At 40.0% G+C, this 23,568-nt stretch overlaps 1 protein-coding gene and 1 pseudogene across 1 annotated transcript in view; one reads left to right on the top strand and one right to left on the bottom strand.

Moving 5' to 3' along the window:
• The window catches only part of LOC114628299 (histone H3), a 132,596-nt gene that overhangs the window by 41,562 nt on the left and 67,466 nt on the right, over positions 1-23,568 (bottom strand). The gene's annotated exons all lie outside the window — the stretch shown is intronic.
• LOC114628381 lies at positions 20,149-20,245 on the top strand (annotated as a pseudogene).

Below are 23,568 nucleotides of genomic sequence, written 5' to 3'. Positions count from 1 at the left end.
GTTGCTTCTCCTATTAAAGCAGTTGCAATTAGAAAGCTTGAAAAGGTGTCAAGTCATATGTACATGTTTTAATTTTCTAAAATCAGAAATGAGTAACATCTACTTGCCATAATTGATTAGGTATAAATCCTCAAGGATTAACACTATTATGAAAAAATTAAGGATACTGAGAACAAATTCTTGTAATTTGACTTACACACTCTCTAAAGATACCAAATTATTGTCTTAAGCTATTATTTTGATGATGTAAAGAATAAGATTGTATGGCCGATTATTTCTGTAAGGCCTATAATCTGCCTGGTATACAGATCTGCTGTGGCATTGCCCTGGGGTCCAGGCAATTTAGTATGAGCTTTTAAATGTTTTATAAAGTTAAGGAAAAGTACATGGTTCTTAAATTAATCTTTATTTGTAAAATTTGAGAATTTTTAGCAATATCTAAAAACAAACAATTTCAACCAATTATAAAACCATGAGCTATATACTGGCCATGAGTATACAAATTGAAAGCTTGATTTTTCAGCATTTCAAACAGTGGCTACAGCACATAATTCACTTATTTGTGCTGAAGCAGGGGGAAACTCAAGAGAATGAACATGTGATCTAATTACATATACTGTATTCCCATTAGATGAGCTGTATGTAAATACAGTAAACACATTTTCTATGGACTGCATGTGTAAATTTACAAGAAATTCAAAATCATGCATAGAGGAAAACTGTAACAACTTATCTTTTGGATAATGCCTATCAAATTTGTCTAAAAAGTTGGTCATGTAATAGGCCAAATATCAATACTCTTTAATAAGCAATTTAATTGATGTTTGAAATAAGTAATATTTCATTAAGTTATTTTTTTAAAATACTTTTGTGAGCCTGACCTACAATTCTGTATTAACACAACAACAGTTTCATAATAGGGTGTTCAAACTTTACTTGCAGATGAAGAAGGATGAATCCACATTCATGGTCCCTTTTGCCAAAGGACTGCTTTGAGCACATGAGTAGCAATAATGCAAACACCCAACAATTTATCAAAGTCTATATAACGTATATGTTGATAACTAACAGCTTACTCTACTTTCTGCGAAGCTATTTCTCCTCTATCAGTTAATTGTCTTGGGGAATTAGGATTTGTATCCCTCTTTAGAACATCAAACACAGGCTTAAGTCCTCTTGTGGTGAGCTTAAGGTGAGGTCTTAGCCAATTATCATCTCCTAGAAGCTTTTGAAAATAATTTAAAGTAAGTAAACTATCATTTCTTATTTGAATTTTCTGTGCCATAATTTGTTTAGGAATATAACTGATGTCTCAAATATTGAAAAAATATTGCCTTTGAATATTTTCTGGAGCAACAAACACTCCAAAATTTAAAGCTCATTGTATGAGAGCGAAGGCTTACATTAAAACTCCTTCAGAGGGGTCAGTTAATAAAATACTGTACAATGAATAATATACACTGAAAGATTCAAACTCTTAACTTCTTGTATTAACGCAGCAACAAATTTTGTATATAATGTAAGGCTATTAGCCATTCCTTGAGGTAAAACTTTTTAGTGATATCACTTCATGGGCTCTCAAAAATTACAAGCAAACTCCCTGAATGTAAACCTCTCACCTTCACCAGGATGTAAAGGAACGGTATAAAAACACTTTTCTAAATCTATAATAATTCTAAGTGTATTTCCTGGAATGGTAGCTGGAGAAGGCAAGTCAGGCTGCAATGCCCGACAAGTTTCATATATCTTAAGTCTGAACTTTGTTTTGGATTGATAGACTAACTAATTCCTTGTAGCTGAGTGAGAGTATCAGATAAAGGCCAAGCTGAAGGCCAATCTTGTCCTCTCTTACTCTTTGAGCAATTCTTTTATTAGCAGGCACAGCTATGCCATGGAGGAAAGCAGACATAATTTTAATTTTTCCAGCATAATCATTATCTGTAACTCATGGCCCATAAGCTGTCCGTTGTGAATGTCTTTGGGTCTGAGGCTGACCTTTCTTCCCCAAGGAAGAAGCAAGGCAATAAATTAATTCCAAAAAACACCTTTCTAGGGGCTGGTCAGGGTGACCAAGACAAAAGGAATGTCGCACAAGCTTCTGTTGAGCCCACTCAGAGCCTATCTTAACTCAAATGTGAAAGTTTTTAATCTGGGCCTGTTTCCTGAGGCCTGGCTCAACAATTATACTTCCTGAACTGAGGACAGATTACAGGGAAGTAGTTCTGCTATCTGTCTATGCCTCTATTTTTTGGACAGTCTTTCCTAAAATGACCTATGCCCCCATACTTAGAGCATTCCTTATCACCTCATTGCTATGAAAGCATAGCTTGAACTGTAGTTAGCATTCTCATAAGCCAATTGTGGAACAAAAAGAACGCCTGCCTGAGGGTTTCTAAAAAGTTCTACCAGCCTATCTACAAATTCCTGAAATGATTCATCAGGGCCTTGTTTGATACCAGATAAAATTCACTCTGAGATCTCCTTTTCAGTCTTGGAGGGCTAAATTTGCCTCTACCACTGTATCTAATAAAGCTGTAAAAGTGGCAGCAGGGCTGTACTGTGCTACAGCTGTTTTTTTTTTTTTTAACTCTTATTACTCTTACAATCATCTCCACCTGCTTGATCCTCTTTTCAACCACAAACATGGGTGAGTCAAAAATTCTCAAGCTCACGATTGAACTGCCAACTGTAGCCAATGGAACATTGGCAGTTTAACTATATTTTTAAGTTTGTTTTGCAACATTAGAGTATAACCATAATTTTGAGAAACAAAATCAATTTGTTGTTGTTGTTCTTTCTGTTTTTTTGAGACAGGGTTTCTCTGTATAGCCCTGGCTATCCTGGAACTCACTCTGTAGACCAGGCTGGTCTCAAACTCGGAAATCCACCTGCCTCTGCCTCCCAAGTGCTGGGATTAAAGGTGTGCGTCACCACTGCCCGGCACAAAACCAATTTTTAACAATGCAAACAAGCCATTTTCTATAAAATCAACACCAAGTGCATTACTTTCATCTTCCAAGGTTTGGCTGCCAGTTCTTATATATGAATGTATGATAGTGCAGCTTTTAATATCTCATTAAAGAGACATTGTTTTAAATCCTATCCTTTATACATCTGGTATCTGAATGACTCCAATCCTGAGTTACTAGTTTTAAACCAACTTTCTGTTACCAATGTTGCAAATTTTTACTCATATCCAATAACTTATAGGCAAATAATCTATAACCAAAACATGCAGAACATATTTATACTTTTAAAAACAGTCAAAAACAAAATGAAGTGGCTACACATTTTATATATTTAGACTAAACAATATTTTCTTACTTTTTCTAGCTGTAATTTCAAGAGAAAAATACTTTGTCACTTATTGAACCCAATAAACACGGTCACAGAGATTTTTCTAGGAAAAACAGCTATCAGCTTCCTCATTATAGAAGCCAAAAAGCTGTTGGCCCCTTTAAGAGCAGCTTATATTAAACTAAATCAAGGGGTGGATAGCTAACAGGTAAAGTTTTAACCATTTTGAACATGAAACATAGAGCACCAGTCATTCAAACAACAAAACAAAAACAGACAATTGACACACATAGACAGTTTGGCACACCGAGGACAGACAACAGATAGAGAAAGCCGAACTGAGGATCTCTCCAGTAGGAGCCAGAGAAAAAGCAGGATGTCTCCTGATTTTCTCCTGTTCCCAGGAGGGCTCTGAAATAGGTTTTTCCTTTTCATTTGTTAACACAGTTGGAGAGCAGACAACTGCTTTAGCCCTTCTTTCCCTCATCTTCAAGGTTTAACTTTTCATCTCCTTCTTAGGAGGTATAGTATTTTCTCATTAATAGTCCCCTCTTGGGGAAACATTACCAATGAAATCAAAGACTTTTTAAAGATCCTTTTTCTTAAACCCTTATTCCTCGTGTCTTGAAGGACTCCTTCAGACACTTTAAGAGCAAATCATGTTTGCTTAATGCTTGTCCCAAAATTGCATTGCTTTATTCTTACCTTAACAGGATCAATCTCACAGGCGGGTGACTCTGTGGTAGATCTTCTCTTTTCACTGGAGTTCATGGTGAGGCCTAGATACTATGCTTGAGAGACGTCCAAGTGGAAGCAACATTCGATTGGACCCTGACTCAAAGGCCACACATTGGGCGCCAACTGCCTTGGCCCACGAGATATTTAGCGAGATCCTAGGGAAGGGTGCAAAAGAATGAAGGGACAAGAGACACAAAGGAGGAGAGCAAGTCTAGAGTTCTGATCAAGCGCTCTAACTTTAATTTCAGGAGGCAAGTTATAAAGACACAGTGAAATGGGAAGTTTAGACAAGGAATGTTCCTTAAGGCTGTCCCACTAACATGTCCTCATTGCCCAAGACTATCCCACTTTTGTAACTCGCTCCTAGGAAATACCAGACATTCTTTAAGTTAAGTTCCTGGGATCCGAGACAGTGAAAGCCCTTTTTTAACCTTGTACTGACTAGGCTTTCCCTAACAGCAAGTTAATTAATTTCATTTGGTTCTCTTAGAACAGTGGGTAATTTCATGGATTTAGCTCCTGGCAGTCTTTGACTCATGTCTACTTCAAAAAAAAAACAAAACAAAACAAAACAAAAAAAAACCCCACACCTTCACGTGTTTACCCCAACAAAACACCATCCACCTGACTTTCCAAAGAACCCTTAAAGTCTCCACTTCAGAAGTATTTCAGGCTGCTGGGGTAGTTCTGGGCTGTGTTTCCTGCTTCACTCAGCATCCTTTTGAATTTTTGCCCCTATCATTTCTCTTGCTTGAACTCCATGGACTTTGATTTAGAACATTCTCTAGAGGATCAGAATGAAATATGTAATGGGATTTATTAGAGTAGTTTACAGGCTGTGGTCCCATTAGTCCAGTCATAACAGTCTCCTTTCTTCTTGTTCCTTGTATTGTCATCCCTTTGTTCTCATCTGCTGTGCTCCCCACCCTTTGACTTTATGTGCAGTGCTCCCAAACCTCTTTCTGTGTCTTAGGTTTCATTGCTGTAAGGAGACACCATGACCATGGCAACTCTTATACAGGAAAACATTTAATTGTGACTGGCTTGGAGTTAAGAGACTTAGTCTATTGTCATCATGGTGAGAAGCATAATGGCGTGTAAGCAGATATGGTGCTAGAGAGGGAGTTGAAAGTTCTCCATCTGTATTGGCCAGCAGCAGGAAGAGAGAGACACTAGGCCTGAGCTGAACATTTGAAATCTCAAAGTCCATCCCCCAGTGATACATTTCCTCCAACAAGGCCACATCTGTTCCAACCAGGCCACACCTCCTAATAGTGCTAATCCTTATAAGCCATGACAGCCACTTTCCTTCACAGTCTACATATGCAGTCTCAACAGCAGGCCTCCCACCCCTTTGGCCCCATATTCAGTCCTCCCAACCAGAACATATTTCCTCAAGTTTCCTTGTGAAGAAATTTTGGAATCTTCAACTGTCTTAGTTTGGGTTACTATTGCTATGATGAAACATCCTGACCAAAATCAAATTGGAGAGAAAAGGAAGTACAGAAGGAAGATAGGACAGGGCAGCAACCTCTCCAAGTTGTAGGAGCTGATGCAGAGGCCATGGAGGACCATGCTGCTTAATGGTTTGCTTAGTTTGCTTTATAGACCATGGAACAACCAGCCCAGGGATGGCACTATCCACTGTGGGCTGGGTTCTTCCTTATCAATTGCTAAGTAAGAAAATGTCAAACAGCTAGATCTTTTGGAGGCATTTTATCAATTTGCTGTTTTCAGAAGACCGTAGCTTGTGTCAAGTTAACATAAAACTAGTTAGCATGTCAAAATTCTTGGATGTACAGGACCACAGACAGTCCAAAGATACTGAATCCTCAAAGTAGGAAACTTAGTGCATGTGCTGAAGCCAGTCTTGATTGGAGAAGCCACCCACTGTGGGCTCCAGCAGCACAAGAGATAGTGCAGTGTGCAGGACTAGGCAAGGCCTTCAGTACCATCCTCCAGCTCCTTTGGAAAGGAGTTCTTCTGTGTACCTAGTCTTACCATTAGTGTATCCATATAGTGGTTCAAGGAATATTTCAGAAAACTTACACAGGTAATTAGGTCACCAGATGATGAGTCAGTGGAGAGTGTGCTGAGGGAGGGCAGGGGTAACCAAAGGGCAACAGAATTGAGGCACTTCTCTTCTGCTAGAAAACCAAGGCAAGAAGAGATAATACTGTCCAGTAGACACAGAGCAGAACCTTCTGAGATAAGGGAAGTACCAGCTTGTGGGACTTCATAAGGGTATCTTGGTTCTTGTCTGGGCATGGGCCTGGAACCCTGAGACTCCAAGGGAGAAATGGCAGGTGTTCTGCCACATGCCCAGAACCCAGGGTCCTGACATGCAGTCTAGTCTCCAGGGACTTATATTGTTCAGTCAGGTAGGCCATTACAGGCCCTCCCAAAGGGCACAGGTAGAGTGTGTAACTACAGGCCTCAGGCCCTAGAGAGATTTACATACTAATGAAGGCCAGAGGGCAGAGCCAATTAAACATTCTTCCCCACGCCCTCCCCCTTTCTCCCTACCTATTTAACTCAGGTCTGCCCAGGAGTACATCCAGATCCATCAACCATCTGCCATGAAAATAAACCCTTCTGGAACCAAGGTCTTTCTCGTATCTTTGGGGCCTGCTGTTGCCAAAGCTTCCAGCCTTTGGAACTCCAGACCTTTCTCCTATTTGTGGGACCAGCTGCAGCTTTTTTCCCACACCAGCTGACAGGACCAGCAAATTGGCTTCTTGTGGCCAGAGGTGGAACTACAGAGAGGACAGAGAAGCCACAAGAGAGAAGAAAGGAAGATGAGAAATACTGTGGTCATTCTGTTACCTTCTATTATTGTTTCCTATTGGCCAAATACTGAAACAGGGCAGTGGTGGCAATTACCTTTAATCTAAGGACCTGGAAGGCCGAGGCCGGTGATGCTCTGAGTTTGAGGCCAACCTGATCTACATAGTGAGTTCAGGCTACCCAGAGCTATGTAGTGTAGTGAGACTCTGTGTCTAACAAGAAGAGATAAACAAAACAAAGATAATTATCAATAAAAAAAAAAAAGTGAGCGAGACAGTGGGAAAAGAGTAGACAAAAGACAGGAGGTGTTCCAAAAGATAGAAAGTTTCAGACATGATTGTTGGTTTGCTGTTTTTATTATGAAATATTTGAGAAGATCACATCTAATATAATTAGAACAGTGATTAAAAATGATTTGGGACCTTTGGACTTTTTTATTTTTATTTTTTAGAAAGATGAAATCTTTCTCTTCTGCAGCCTGGGGGGATGGGAGAGATGTCATATGTTTAGATGTTAATAACTAAGGGGGGTGTCTTAATTGGTTTCTTGTCTGAGAAATAATAAACAATACTAAATTGGAGAAATAATTACATAAAACAAAATAAAAATTGTCAAGGAAGTAAGTGACTCTGAACTTGTTGGGCTTCCTGATCACTGAGATCAGAGAGTCAGTTATCTTGATAATACCAACAGGAACAACTGACAACAGTAGCTGGCACTTTTTACAGATTCCTATTACTTTCCTCACTTTCTCAACAACTGTGAGTTTCACTCTGTATTAATCTCACCTGCTCACATTCTTCCCTAACCCTGCCATCTTACCATGTCCTTCCCTCAGGAAATGGAATTCTAAGAGTATTTGCTTCATACACCATCACATATATTAGGGTTTGGTCACACAAATGAACTCTTGCAACACAGTGAACATCATGAATTAAATACTGAAAGGTCATCAATATATTTCTCACAGTCTTAATCTGGTTTGGATGGCATCTCCACAGATTTGGGCAGCAGGACTGTAGATCTGAGCTTCTGAGCTTCCTGAAGGGCCAAGGAAGGTGGCAGCCACAGCAGCAATCCCCATGTGCTCATCCTAACACCAATGAGGCACCAAAAATCCAGAGCTCACCTCATAGGTTCTTCCATTCTACCAAGCCCCACACAAGCATCTGGGGCGCAGTGAAAACATGCATTTACAAATTGCTTTTACCAAAAAACATTCTCATCTCGAGCTGATCCAAAAGGTGACAAAAAGCAAGGTGAACCTCTGGTGTTTCTGCTTTTGTTCTCTGTGTTTTTTTCCCTTTTCTATGGCTCAGATTTCTATTCAACTGTACATAGTCATCGTAATCATTAAGAAGTCTCTAAGCTTGGTGTTGGGGCATACACTTTTAATCTCAACTTGGGGGAGGCAGAGACAGGCAGAAGGCCCCTCTGATTTCCAGAAAAAGTTCCAGACCAGCCAAAGCTATACAGCAGACCTTGTCTCAAAAACAGAAACAAAAGCAAACAAATAACAACAACAAATGAACAAAAACAAAGGAGTGCTTGTCTTACCTATCTCATCTCTCTTTAAGACTAAAGTTAAAAAATTGTTTGTTATCCTGAACTTCAATTTCCAGGCTCAGCAAAGGCACACAGACACACCAATACACAGACACACACACAGACACAGACACATACATACACACAACTGAGGATCTTCACTAGACATGAAGTGACTGTCTTATAGGAACCAGCTCATGCCCTTCAAGTGATGACCTTGATCAAGAGTTCTGTTGATTGAAGCAAAAATTTTTGGTTTCTTAGGAGACTTGATTGTGTCAAACGATGTTTTTTCTGGAAACTGTCTTATGAGAGGATGTCTTGCTAAAGCAGATACATGAGAGGATATTTTGCTGAGAAGAGACACATGATGTTTTTCTGGAAGCTGCCTAGAAAAGGGGCATATGGTGTTTGGAAAGAATAGAAATATAACCCAATAGATAGTGGATGATGCTGTGGTTTGCCTTGCCACTCTTTGCTGGTCTTCATTGGGCTTTGCTGACGCTGGTCTTCACTGACAATGCTGTGGCACTGGTTTGTCTTGCTTTCTTTGCTAATCACCATTTGTTGTGCCTTCATAAAGAGAAACACACTAAAAAACTTATTGTAATATTCTTGTGGTTATTGCTGCTTCTACAGACATAGGCTGATTGGCAGAACCTTGTGGTTTCTTCTGGATCAAACTGCCATTGCTGATTCCTGAGTGGTTTTTGTGAGTGGATCGAGTTTCCACTGCTGATTTCTGTAAATTGAACTGCGGATATCTTGGCAATGAAGATTGGATTTGCCCCCAAAGAACTATTTCTAAACAGGTTCACATCCTCCTTTGCTGTATTAACCTTTCCTTCCTACTACCTCTGGTGGGTAGGTAGAAGGGAGGTTAAAACATTTAAGAACCCTTATTAAAGTAGGTTTTGAAAGCCTACAGCCGATCCTTTTGCAGAACCAAATCTAAGGCAATGAGTAACCAGAGCACAGTTTGGTCAGGACTCCCTGATTATGCATATTTCTTGCTCCTTCTTCCAATTCCTTTTTTTTTGTTTGAGCCTAAAACTTTTGTTAGTCACCTGAAGACAGACTTGAGGGTCACTGGATTCTGTTCTTTGTTCTTCCTAAAGTGACCACTTTGATTTAATGTCTCTGAATTTTTAAATTATCCCTCATCTCTCTAGTTGGGATATGAAGACAGTGCTTAAACCTAGCCTGTCATGGCTGCCAACTAGGGGGCTTTGGCCTTGCAACTTTGATTAATCAGTGTAGGGCCTCTGCTTATTTCAATGCCATCTAATGCTAATGCAGAAACAAGAAAGGTACTTTTTAGAAGTACTCTTTTAAACGTAATTACCAAATCTGGAGCATGGGTAGCACGTACCTTTATTGCATTTAGGCTGCAGAGGCAGGTGACTCTCTATTCAATTCAAAGCCATCTTGGTCTTTATAGTGAGTTCAGGCCAGCCAGGGCTACATAGTGAGACTCTATCTCAAACAGAACAGAACAGAACAGAACAGAACAGAACAGAACAGAACAGAACAGAACAGAACAGAACAGAACAGAACAGAACAGAACAGTAAAAACAAAACAAAGATAATCAACAATTTTTAAAAAAGGTGAGCAAGACAGTGGGAAAGAAGAGATAGAAGATGGGGCATTGCAAAAGATAGTAAGTTTCAGACATAATTTGGCTTGCTGTTTTCATTATGACATATTTGAGAAGATGAGATCTAATGTGATCAAATGATTAGAAATGATATGGGAATAATGGGTCTTCTTTAAGAAGGATGGATACTTTCTCAGGCAGCTGGGTGTGGTCCCAGAAATACAATGGCCATCAAGGTTGTTGTCTCAATAAACTGAAGAATAAAATTCAAGGAACACATAGGGTGAGCTTTAGAGAGACATTTCTTACAGATCCATAGGTGAAAGCTTAAAAGAAAGAGATAGCCCAGAGGTCCTAGATAGCAGGAGGGTGCTCAGGAAGTGGGGTACCATCCAGGTGTTAGTCTGGGCTTATTGAAGACTTATTGTAGAAACTGGGGTGAGGTATAGGAATGTAAATGAACTGGACAGTTCAGTTGGCACACCCAGGTGTCTAGGTGCTTCCAGTTGGCACACCTAGATGTCCAGATGCCTTTACTCATTACGATCGCCTAAGGCAGTAAAGTGTTTAGGTGGAGGCACTCCTAAGATAGAAAGAAACAGGAATCAGCAGCTCTTCTGGTGCACCGGCCTCCATGAAGGACATTTGGGAACTGCTGCTTTGGATTCTCTGCCCTACTTGACCTGTTTCTATCTTCTGATCGAATGAGAAGTTAGGTCCTAGCCCCTTAAGGAACTGAATATCTATTTATTTCCACTGACTACCACCTCAATGTAATGTCCTCTAACAGGTCTTTCCACTCTTAGCCTCTGTCTCCACTATTAGAAGGCACCAGAGTCATTTATGCTAACTGCAACTCATGGGGAATGCACACAGCCTGTTCTCTTGCAGCAGGAAGAGCCGAGTATCCAGATGGGGGCAGCTTCACATAGAGGCCACTGAGTTCCACAGCCTATGTTTTCCTCATTTCTTAGAGAAAGAAGAGAGCAGATTTGAATACAGAGAACAGATATTGTCTGTGTGGGTGTCAGCTGGGAAAGCCAGCTTCCTAGCACCTGGGCACACATTCCCACAGGGAAAGAAGCAACCACCCTTCCTAGTTCATTGCCAGGCAACCCAGAGGGAGTCCCTGGGGTTGCAGTTGAAGATCTCTGCTATGTACACAATGTGTCTGCTCATTGCATTTCTGGTTATGTTAATCATAATGTTCAGGCTGCTGCTGCCACCCTCCACAGACACCCCATCACTACTGAGGAAGACATGGTTTCCCTTTTGGGAATTGGATAGTCAGGAAGGGCTTTACCGCACAGTGATATCTGGGCAAAGGACTGAGGGAAATGAGGGGTGGTAATAAGTAGTTAATGACATTGAACTATTCAGTGTCTGAAAAATCTCATAAATGTGGCACTTAAGTCAGACCTGAAGCACAACACCTGGGTTAGGAGTGAGAGGTGCAAAGAAGGCACAGTTCAGGAAATGTGTGTGTGTGTGTGTGTGTGTTTGTGTGTCTGTATGTGTTAGAGAGAGATGCAGTGGGAGAGACTTATTGTTGGGAAGACATAGGTTGTTTAAAGCTGAGGTGTGCTGGGAGATGTCTCAATTATTTCTCTGGTAACACAACAAAAAGCTTGTAGTATCTATTGTTTTTGTTGTTTGAATATTACACTTATGGGTAATTTCACTCCACTGTTGCATAGAAAATCTGTATATAAAGTAAGAAGGAAGGAAGGCTGCCACATGCCATGGATTTCAGTGGGAGAGATGAGAAAATGACAAAAAGGGCTGAAATGCAACTGAATGTGTAGATGTGTGGGGCCATACACATGTTAGCTTAATCTAGCTATGACCATGTCCTAAGAGAGGTCTTTTTAAAAATCTATGTATCTATGTATTTGTCTATGTATCTATCTATGTATCTGTGTATCTTTCTATGTATTTATATATGTATCTATGTATCTATTTATGTATATATCTATCTAAGTATCTAAGTATCTATGTATCTATCTATCCATTTGTCTATCTATCTATCTATCATATATTTATCTATCCATTTGTCTATCTATCTATCAATCATAGGAACGTTTATAATTATGTATAAATAATTCATTGTTAATTATTATTTATAGGAATTAATTATATGCTGCAGTCTAGCTAATCCAACAATGGATGGCTATGAATGGAAAGCCCAAGAATCTAGTAGCTGCTGAGTCTTTATTTGTTGCCCTTCATTTAGTCTTTCTTCTCAAAAGGGCAAAAATCAAGGTTCCTTCTCCTATAGAGTCCACCTCAGTTTCTCTCAGGAGCCCTTGAAGGACAGCTGCTTCTATCCTCACTGTAGTCTGCTGTTAAGGTGAAGTAAAAGCAGAATGGGCCAAGTTTGGTACAACTCTGTCTTAGAAATCTCTGTTTCTGGGAAAGGACTTTGCTGAGTTTAACACGTTAACCTTCTCCACTGGGTTTGCTGTGTCTAAACTGACAAAAGTGCACACATATCTGCACACAGATGTGTATCCTTCTTTCCTTGTTAGCTTCAGCTATCAATTTGACATAGCCCAGAGTTATCTGAAAAAGTCTTAATTGGGGGTTGGCCTCAACAGATTGGTCTGTATACATTGTCTTTAGGAACATTTTTTTTGATTACTTATTGATAAAGGAGGGTCCAGTCCTCTTTGGATGGTGTCATTCCTAGATATAGGGTCCTGGAAGTGGAATGTCATGGCAGTATTTAGAATTGTGGCCTTCTTGAAGTAGATGTGTCACTGTTAAATGTTGTCCTTATAAGAGGTGGCTTGGTCATGGTGTCTGTTCACAGGAGTAAAACCCTAACTAAGACAAGCTCCCACCTTGGGTTCTTGCCTTGGCATCCTTCAATCTTGGGTTGTAACCTGAAAGATGAAATAAAGTTATTTCTACTCAAGTTGCACTTGGTCATTTTGTTTTATCACACCAAGAGGAGTGAGAACATTTATAATCACACACACACACACACACACACACACACACACACACACACACACGAAGAAACAGAATATAAAGATGTCATCATGGACTTAAGCACATGCACCATGGAAGCAGAGAGAACAGTGCTTACCGGAAGGACTGTGCTTATGCAAGATGGTGCTGACGTCTCTGAAGTCTTTTGAGAGCTCCCATTGCTGTAGGTGTTCTGAAATTCTGTGTGTGCTTCTGAAGTTCAGGGTCTCTATGGTGCTTTACAAATTTTTTAAAAAAATGAGATCATAATTGGTTTCTGAGGTACACAGGACTTGATTACAAGCTGTCGAATAAACTCATTGGTCACAAGGGTTTGGGTAATTCTAACTATATGAAGACACAAGGAAATCCAGATGCATGATGACAGTGAACAAAATGAACCTGTTTTCAGAAAATTACAGGTTTATAGCTGAGGAAGGAGTGTCAGCAGGAAAAAGTCATAGACGATTACTGATCTTCTTACTCCTTTCCTGGGTTTTCTGCACCAAATGAATGAAAAAAGAAAGAAAGAAAGAAAGAAAATAGAAGTAAAAGGAAAGGAAAGGACAGGACTGGTCCTAGGTTTGGTGGAGGGGGATGTTTATTATAGACATGTGGGAGTGCATAGCCAGAGGCAGACACATCTGGGAGAGTCCAGAGTGGTCACGACACTGAACTGTGTGGGGGGAAGGGGAGAAGACGGGAAAGAGGAGAACCAAGTACAACAGCCAGGAGGCCAGGAGTATAAAGGGAACACAAAAAGGGAGCAGGTAATGAAAACTTCCTGGATTATATAGGGAAGAACCTCTGTGAGAATGGCAGCGCAGCCCTTGGGCTGGAGAGTTCCGGGTAGAGAACTGTGTATGCCAGCTACACTCTGTAACAGGTAGGGACTGTGGAATGCTGGGAGAAGCTAGAGGCCAGGTCTACTTTGATGTATTACATAGCCACCTCAGCCCATTGTCCTGGATTTGAAACTTAACAAGGAGAAGTTTGAAAACTCAGGTTTCACACACTTGGGTCTCAAACACGGTCTATTGGTATTTAACATTCTTATTTGAAATATCACTACAGAAAAGGCAGTTGCTTCCTTTTAGGCGACCTTCATGGTATATTCTGTTAGTTGTACTGGGATTCTCAGACTTTCTAGAGGAAAATCATAACCAGTGTCAGGGGAAGGCGGCTCCTTTCCTTCTCACTTCCCTTTCATTTTCCTTTCCTGCCATGAATTGTAGAGGTCCATTAATAGTAAGCTGGATATCCTTCCAGCTCAGCCTGTTCGACAATGTTCCTGTCTCTTTATCTCTTGGAAATTCAGCGTTAAAAGTCAAACTTCTACCCAGAGAAGATCTTATGAAGTCAGCTAGCTTTTGAGGACTAGCTACAACATGCCAGACATCATCAGGTATCATATGGGAGCAGAGAACACATCGGTGAACCAAAGCCTCCATCCAGTTCATAGCACACATGATCGTAGAGTAACAAAGACCACCTTTTCAGGCTTGAAATGTAACCCAGGGCAAGCGCTTATCACTGAGCTACCTACACCAGTCCAGACAAGACATTCTCTGGCTGAGGGAGGGTGTGGTTCCTAATTCCTATACAGGCAGGGCAGAAAATAACAATTTGACCAGGGAATTTGGGAGACCACCTGCTCCCACTGCCACCATTTTGTTTTCCTCTTCAGGCTGGAGTTTGGGGAATCTACTCCTATCCAACTGTATTGTTTTCAGCTCTCACAAAAATCAGTGGCAGTGGGAACTAAGACACTTCAGTGTGCTATTCCTTACAATATCAACTTCATCCTCTTTATCAATTTTCAGTTTTGAAGACATTTAAGAGATAGGAAACTAAGTTTCAAAATATTATGGTAATATCGTTTTCAAGGGAAAATCTTTTGAATCGAACCCTAGAGTGTTTTGAACGTCAGCTCTGTTCCTACCATTCCATGAGCACATTTGCTGTGACTTGGAGTTCAATGTTTGAAAATTGTTTCACTAAATGCAACTGGACCTAACGAAAACACCTAACACCTTTGAATGTGCTTTGGCTCGCATATGACCTCCAAACTTCACAGAGTGCTGGGTACGGCTTCACTTGAGCCATTCTTGCTCAGTAGTGTTTGCTGGCTGTCTCCAATTAGCTGCAGGCCCTGAGGGAAGGAAAGCAGGAAAAGGAATCTTGTCCCTTTCCCCTGGACTAAGGACATTCCTCTTTTTCTTTGGACATTTGCACTCCAGCCCTTAGGTAAAACCAGGATCTAAACAAGAATCCCTCTGGCTGTGAGGCCCTAAACTGAAGGTTATGTGTTAGCTCCCTGGTTCTGAGACCTGTGGCCTTGGTGTTAGCCCTGTTAGTTATATCCTAGGCTTCCAGTTAGCAAACAGTCTCTTGAAGCTTCTTAGTCTCCATAAATGAATAAACCAATGTCCCTGGAGAGGAGTTCTTTCTCATTGTAACGATTCATGCTTCGCTGAAGAATGATACCCCAGACTCAATAGTTTGTATACGCAGAAGAAGAGCATGCTGGGGTCTCCCATTACCAGAATAGAGAGACAACTAAGTGTGTTCACAGGCCTGATTTAAAGTACATTAGGGAATTTTGGTGTAGGTGACCTCTATGTTATTCTGTTGGGTCCATCTCTATAGACATTCTATTACTAGGGTTTGGGGACTGGAAACTTGCTGGGGAGGTCTAGAAATTGTTATGGAGGAAGTAGCTGAAGAAGTTTGGAAACTGCTGCTGACCCATTGTCCTTGCCTCAGGCCAGGTGGCCAGGTGGCGAGGCAGCTTCTGAGGCCTGGATTGTCCAGTTCTTGGAGACAGAGATTTAGGCCTAGTCTCCTTTACTGCCAATTTGAAGCCTGTCATGGAATCAGCCTAGCCTTCTCCTCATGTCTCTATATCTGTACCGTATATCTATCTAAGTAGATCTGTATATCTATCTAAATAGGTGTCCTCTCTTAGATCTATTTATCTAGTTCCATATTACTTTTGTCTCTTTAGAGAACTTTACTAATATAGGATTAATTATATAAATAAAGGTGCACATTCTTATTGTATACACATTCTTATTTAATATCATATGCTGAGATCACATGTGTTCTCTTCTGGAAGGTTTTTAAAGTAGACTGTGATTAAAAGAATACATGTATAAAGGCGCTTTCCTCTAAGAATGAAAAGAAAAGAGTGAGTTAAAATATATCCATTCTTGACCAACAAAAATTAACATTAGAAAGTTATGCAGAGGAAAAAAGAACTAGAGAGATGTAGAAAGGTGTATTTGTTTTTTGTTTTTTGTTTTTTGTTTTTCAAGTCAGGGTTTCTTTGTGTAGTCCTTACTGTCCTGGAATTGGTTCCATAGATCATGCTGGCCTTGAAGTCAGAGATATTCGTAATTCTTTCTACCAAGTGCTGGAATTAAAGACATGCACCACCACACACATCTAAAAAGGAGATTCTTAATATATGCCTTATTTAAACAATCGTGTGTGTGTGTCTGCTTGTCTACATGTGTACTACATGAGTGGGGTGCATATGGAGGACAGATCTCCTGTGACTGGACCTCACTGAATTAAACTGCTTAGAAACAAACCGGAATCCTTTGCCTTTGCAAGAGCTGCAAGGGCTCTTAACTGCAGAGCCTTGTCTCCAGTACCGGTGTACATCCTATTATTTCAAGTTTCCCCAAACATTTCGAATGTATCACTTATTTTTAAAAATAGACACATTTCTCCGTAACCCTCTAGATTTATTCTCCTCTTGTGGCATTCCTTAGTCACATGAAGAACAAACCCAGGCTGTTTATGGTCTTTAACAATGTTGTACACATATATAAATATCTTGGTCACTATAACCATTACCCTCTCTTTTCCCCTTCCCCTCCTGCTGAAACCCTTTCTTCCTCTTATGGGTTCTTTCCCTGGCCATTTTCATGATTCACTGAGTTTCAGGATTACTTTCTGGAGCATGGAAGAATACAGGCTTGAGTGCATTCATGCAGAAGTGTGTGTGTATGTGTGTGTGTGTGTGTGAAAGCACATTTCTTTGGCAGCAATAATGTATTTTAGAATCCTAACTTACAGGGAATAAAATGTAAGTTCCTCAGTGTTTCAAATTCTGGCATAATATATTGCCAATAGCCAAAAAACAAAAAACAAAAAACAAAAAACAAACAAACAAACAAACAAAAAAACCAGAAACACTTTAAGTCTGAGTCTAAGAGCCTTCCAAGCCTTGGCTCACTAAGTTCAGAAGGCAATAGTCTGTACAACAGGCATGCCAGCTCAGGGAATTTTAATGTGCTAGGATTTAAAGGCTTGTATGTGTCCATGTGTTATTCATACTTCCTTGTTTTTGTCCTCCCTGGTGGTCTGCTATGTGGACGTGTCTTTTCCTTGTCACCACGGTTTAATGACTCTATAGTGTCTTTGGATATAGTTAGTTTTCATAAAAGTTCAGCACAAGAGATCCTTTACATCCCAAAGCTTCTTGTATGCTCTTTGACTCTCCAGTTTACCATGTTGAAAACCCATATCCCAGAATTTAGTTTCATGAACTGAGCCCTGAAGCTCTGTTTCCTCTGCAATATTACTTTCTGAAATTCATGGATTATAAATCAGAAATTTCAAAATTCTGACTTTTTAAACATTCTTCTAACAACACTCACATCCTATTATCTGGATAGCTAAAATCTAGGTTTAAAGAGTATACAATTAAACAAGTTTAGTTAACACTTTCAAAAAACTGGCAGCATATAATAATCTTAAAAATATGAAAAGCAATTAAAGTCAGATCTTCTAGTAAGGTAACATCCTGCATGGAATCATGTACAGTCACTGCCCATTTAAGGATGTGTTTTGCATTGAAAATGTGTTATACCTTGAGAGAGCATTTAAAGAATTTAGACAAAGTAGACAATATATGTGAACATATTATTCACTTTGACTCTTTAAATCACCCTTTCTTGTTCTCCTTTTGAAATGTCGTACTATACCCACATACTTATTTGTCCAATGTGTCGAATTAGTGTTGTTTGCACGAGCCTGGGTATTAGTTTATTTACTAGAGCACAAGAGACTCTAGATAGAGAAAATAATTTCAGGTCTGTGACATGGAAACAAAGACCACTCAGCCATTTTGGGGGGTAGATGGATTTGGCAGACACTCGATGTTCTAGCATTTCTTTATTATGGAAACCTACAGAAGAGGAGTTACAGTAAATGTGTTTGGAGCCCTTTCTACCTTTATTTCACGCACAGACCTTTTTTTCTTTGATTAAAGTTACCATCTCTCTAGCTCTTGGCCCTTCTCATTGTCCACATTGAAATGCCCATCACCAAAGGGCTCAGACTCCCAGGAAGGATACTATTTAACTGTGCCCTTCAGATAGAGTTAACAGCTAGTAAATAATACACAGTGTCTAGTTGTAACAGGACTGTCATGGCTCCTTCTTGTCACTTATAGACACCAAAGAACAGAGAGAGACAAGAGTCAGATCTTTAAAACTGAACTATATTCATAAAGATGACAGCCTGAGAGGACAGTGGGTTAAAATCCTGGATATCAGTCTACTATTTCTCTCCAGATGGAGCAGATAGGGTTGGGGACAAAGGCTGTCAGTCATTCCAAAGCTCAGTCCTGCCCTCTGGTCAGGTGATCAACAGCATTTCTGAGTCTGATGGTATTTAGGCCTTGCTAGTTATCCTTCTACTCTTCCCTCATTCTGTAGATGTTTGCACTTGGACTCTTTTTTGAAAGAGAGTCTATCCGGTTTCTGCTGGTATTAACTTTGTACTCCAGGAGCCGGGCTAGAAATAGTTTAACTCAGGATAAACAAACCATTAATAGTATATATGTGTGCTATGCTGGGATTGACTGTATGAGCAAATTCCTTTCTATGGCATGACAATAAACTTTATCTTCATAATACAGAGTATGAGAGTGTCCCATTGTCACAGTTAAATTCAAATTTCTGGGTTTTTTGTTTGTTTGTTTTTATTTTCTTTCTTTTTTAATTTTTGAGTATGTTGTATCTCATGAAATACTGGAGCAGGAGATACTCAAACAACCAGTTAATCTATATCTAAAACTCAGATTAATCTGGAATCCACATTGTATCTTGTGACCTGATTCTTGAATGCCTCCTGATGGGAAGTGGCTGGATGCAGTGCTCCTTAGCCCCAGAGGAGGAAGTCTCTGGCCCTACTGCTACCCTAGAGAACTTTTATGAAAGACATGTGCATAGCACTTCTGCCAAATCCATATAGCAGCCCCTGGAAGCTCAAAATGTGGTGAATGAGACTGTGAGCCTGAGATTTTAATTTCTCAAAGTAAGTTTAAAATGTCCCAGGTGGCTCTGCTACACTGGGAAGCACAGATCTATATTGCGTCATGTGTTCTCTTCCCAAACTTAGCTTATGCAGTTCCAGATCAAGAAGTGACTAAAATGGTACATATCTGGGAATATGCTCACAGCTCTCTAAGGCTTAGACTGTGAATATCCATTCTGTGGAGATGTGTTTTGTCATCAAGGACAGATGGTCTCTTGCAAGGGAAGGGTGTTAGGTGCCAGTATACAGACACAGGTAAGGTTCCATACTTAGTAAACTTATCCAGTAGATGAGACAGATAACTGTGTAATTTCAGCATTAGAATGGAAAAATTTACCACATGGCAGATATCTAAAATAGATGTAGCAGCCGTTTTGTTGTTGCTATTTGTGCTTTTGAGCTGTGTAACTCTGATTTTTTTTCTGCATGACTTTAAGTAAACATCTATTAGACATAGATCCACAACATTTAAAGAAGGTTCCTGTAGTGCCATTCAGCCAGCAGATAATAAGCCTTAAGAGAATTCATTGTTATTGTAAGATATAAACTCGATACACAAACTGGGGAAAAGTAGCAAACAAAGGAAGCAACTTCTCCTTTGTTACTTTGTTATTTCTGGTGTGTAGGTAGCAAGAATGGGAATTTCCTACCCTGGCAGCAGACATTTTTACATAAAGGTCAAACATGCTTTTGAACCCTGAAAGGCTCTGTGAGTCAAGATATCTGTCTCCGGTTCACTGACCAGATATGTGAATGGTCATTAAATGCCCTTCTCCTAGTAGACCAGCTCTTGAGTTAATGGAACAAGGTCTAAAGGGAGAGGGAGTGACAAGATCTGATAACCTCAGACTCTACTTTAAAGAATTGAGATAGGTGCTCATTTTTGTAATATGTACTGTAAAATTGTCAATACAGAGAAGATTAGTATGGCCCTGCACAAAGACACACAAATTTGTTCAGCATTATGTATGTATGTTTGCTATCTTCTGAACATGACATGTCTATCACAAACATGAATTTACAAAAGGTATGGTTACAGGCACATGACCTATACAAGATCAAGACAACCTAAACCCTAGCATAGATGGGACACACACACACACACACACACACACACACACACACACGCACGTATACATATGGATAAATGATACATAATATAGAGATACATACACATATATGAAACATGTGTATTTCCTTCTTGTTTAATGACATCTCTGCCTAATATATGTACATAAACACAAAACATGCGTTAACACTGTGATATACAAAAGATCTTTAAAATGTCTTTGATATTTACATTTCATAATATACAATTCATGCTCCTTTTAGCTAGATCAATTTTGCCTGATACACAGAAACTAAAAATGATAGCACTAGAAAGTTAGTGGACTAGAGCTTCAAAGAGACAACAGAAAAGCAAAAACCTTAATGCACCAGAGTCTAAGAGTGTGGGGAATGGGGAAGAAACCAGAATGATTTGAGGAGCTAAGGAGGTAGATGACTTCAGGGTTTGTGCATGTGTGGGAGGGGATGTTGAGCAGTTGAGGGAGGCAGAGACAATTATGAGGGGATCCTCAGATTAAAGTAAGAAATATGGAGGATCTATTGACACGTCTTGAAGATTGTGGTGACTCACAGTTTGAACTGGTGATTCAGAAAACTCAGTAAGGATCACTGTTGCTTAACTAAGTGGACTTAAAGTAATATATTTACTGAGCTGGGGAGAACAGAGGCAACGATAGGCTTGGGGCACAGTGGGAATGTGTGCGTATTGGAAGTGTCTACATTTGTGAAGTGGGTTAGCGTTCAGATGCCGTTTTCATTCTGTGGAAGAGGACAGGCTACAGATGTGTAACTGGAAGTTTATTGCCTCTACATAGCTTTAAAGATTGATGAAACCATCAAGGAGAGTGTGTAAGAACACAAGCAGACCCAGGCTCTCTAAGTCCCTCAGAACTCAAGCATCTGAGCTTCTGATCCCTGTGAGGTGGACACTGAATGAAAGGCCAGTTTTTTTTTTTTTTTTTTGTGGGACTTAGTCAAAGTCCTACATTTTCACTCAGGGTATCAGCAAATACAACATGGAATAGTCATGTTCATGTATTCGATGCCTTGTAACCTATAAGCCAGGAGTGGAGCCACCAGAAACAGCCTGTGCCTGTAGATTGATATCAGAGTCCCCCTCCAGAGTCATGAGAAAATAAATTTGTCATGCCACTAAAACTGCATAGTTTGCAACATTTTGTTATATCAGTGATAATAAGCTGGCAGATCAGAGTACTAAGAACTAGGGCGATGCTGTAACAGGTACCCCAAACTGTGAGAGTGGATTTTGAACTGGTTAATTAGGAAAGGTTAAAATAATTCTGAGGATCATGTTGGAAAAAGTCACTGCAAAAGTGCCTGCCAGTAGAATTGAAGATATCAAAATTAATTCTGGGAAATGCTTAGAAGGCAAAGTAAAGCGCAATGTAAGATGCTTCCTTTCCTGGAGAATAAGTGGTCATAAACACAGTCTTGGTGTAAATACAATGCTGCCACAGGCCATTTAGAGACATGAGAGTGAGGTTTTTGCAAGCTGGAGGAAAGATGATCCTCTCTCTAAAGTGGCACAGAACTTGGCTGAACTAACCCAAGTGTTGTTGAAGGTAACACGTACAAGCAACAGCATTAGGTACTTAGTGGAGTAGCTGTATATACAAAGTGGGAAGAGGCAGATTTAACCTGTTTGTATAAGTAATTGTCAAAGGAAAGAGATGACTAGACAAAGGAATTGTTAGACAAACAGCCCTTGGAGATTGGAAATCAATCACTATCTATCTATCTATCTATCTATCTATCTATCTATCTATCTATCCACCCATCCATTCATTATCCATATATCTAATATTTTTTAGTGTTACATTTATTGCATTTGTGTATGTGTGTATGGGAGTGTGTTAGTAAGAATCCTGGGGATTTAAATTCAGGTCGTCAGCCTCAGCAGTTAAAGGTGGTTACTGCTGAGACGTTTGGACTCCTCTTTGTTTTTCTGAGACAGGGTCTCATATAGCCCAGATTAGCTCGAGGTCACCACCTATCTGAAGGCAACTTATGTTGTCCTGCTTCCACATCTCCCATGCTGGGATTACACACATGTGCCACAACACTTTTAAAATTAAAGACATATGGATGAGTAGCCCTTTGACAAAAGCATCACGGGTACCAGTTATGAATATACTCTCTCAGACAGAGAAAGGGGGCCAAGGGGGAGAGGGAGAAGGAGGGGAAGAAACAGATGCGGAAGGGAGAGGGAGAGGGAGAGAGAGAGAGAGGAAGAGAAGGAGGGAGGGAGGGAGAGAAAAAGAGGGGGTGGGACTACTCCAGCAAAGATGCTACCAATTTAATATAAATTTAGGAAGTAGAACAGAATGAAAGAATGATGTCATGGTTTTTTGATTCTATATGAGAAGTCCATAAACTATTCTATTGTGAACAAGCCCTGTCTTTCAAGAAACAGAAGAGTACCCCACAAGTATTTTTAAGATCATTGTGGCTAACACTTAGGGTATGTTTTCCAATTCTGGTGATGGTGTCACAGAGTAGACAAAGTCCAGTTTGGATAGCCATGCATTGGTTAGTCTCTCATTGAGAGCTACTTGAATGGGATTCCACCCAACTACAGGATCAGGACTCTGTGCAAAGGAGGTGTCAGCTCCACACAGAGCCAAGGAGGTAGCATGGCCACAACAGATGGCCTGAAATTTGGGCACAGAGTTTATGAGTATATTCTCAAAACTTCAGAGCTAATGGACTTGGTCTTCCTAGTTAATGGACTTGCCTAGAAAGTCTCCCCCTTTCTTTCTTGTAACAAATAGATAAAAACATTTTGTAGTTTATTAACTTAACAATCCACTAGCTTCCATTTACCCAAATGCTAAGGATTCCATCAAATAACATCTGAGCGCTACTGAAGAGCTTCTCCCATCTTTCTGTATCCACGCTTCCGATGTATCCACAGATCTATTTTACACTTGTCTTTGATTTATGACTTTCACCGTTCTTATAAAACCATAAAACACCAAGAAGATTGTTACATGTTTGACTATGGTGGAATTTAGGATAACCTAAATCTGTGTTCTCAGGCCATGGTCACTAAAATTGAAAATTAAACTCATTCTTTGTTGTTTGCGAGTGTGTGCATGTGTGTGTGTGTGTGTGTGTGTGTGTGTGTGTGTGTGTCTCTCTGTGTACAATTATGATGACCAGGAAGGAATTCTGTGAATGATTTGCTTATTCACCAGAGTAACCACCT

The sequence above is a fragment of the Grammomys surdaster genome, unplaced genomic scaffold (genome assembly GCF_004785775.1).
Source record: "Grammomys surdaster isolate TR1022 unplaced genomic scaffold, NIH_TR_1.0 267, whole genome shotgun sequence".
NCBI lineage: Eukaryota > Metazoa > Chordata > Mammalia > Rodentia > Muridae > Grammomys > Grammomys surdaster.
This window is presented reverse-complemented; position numbering and strand designations above follow the sequence as displayed.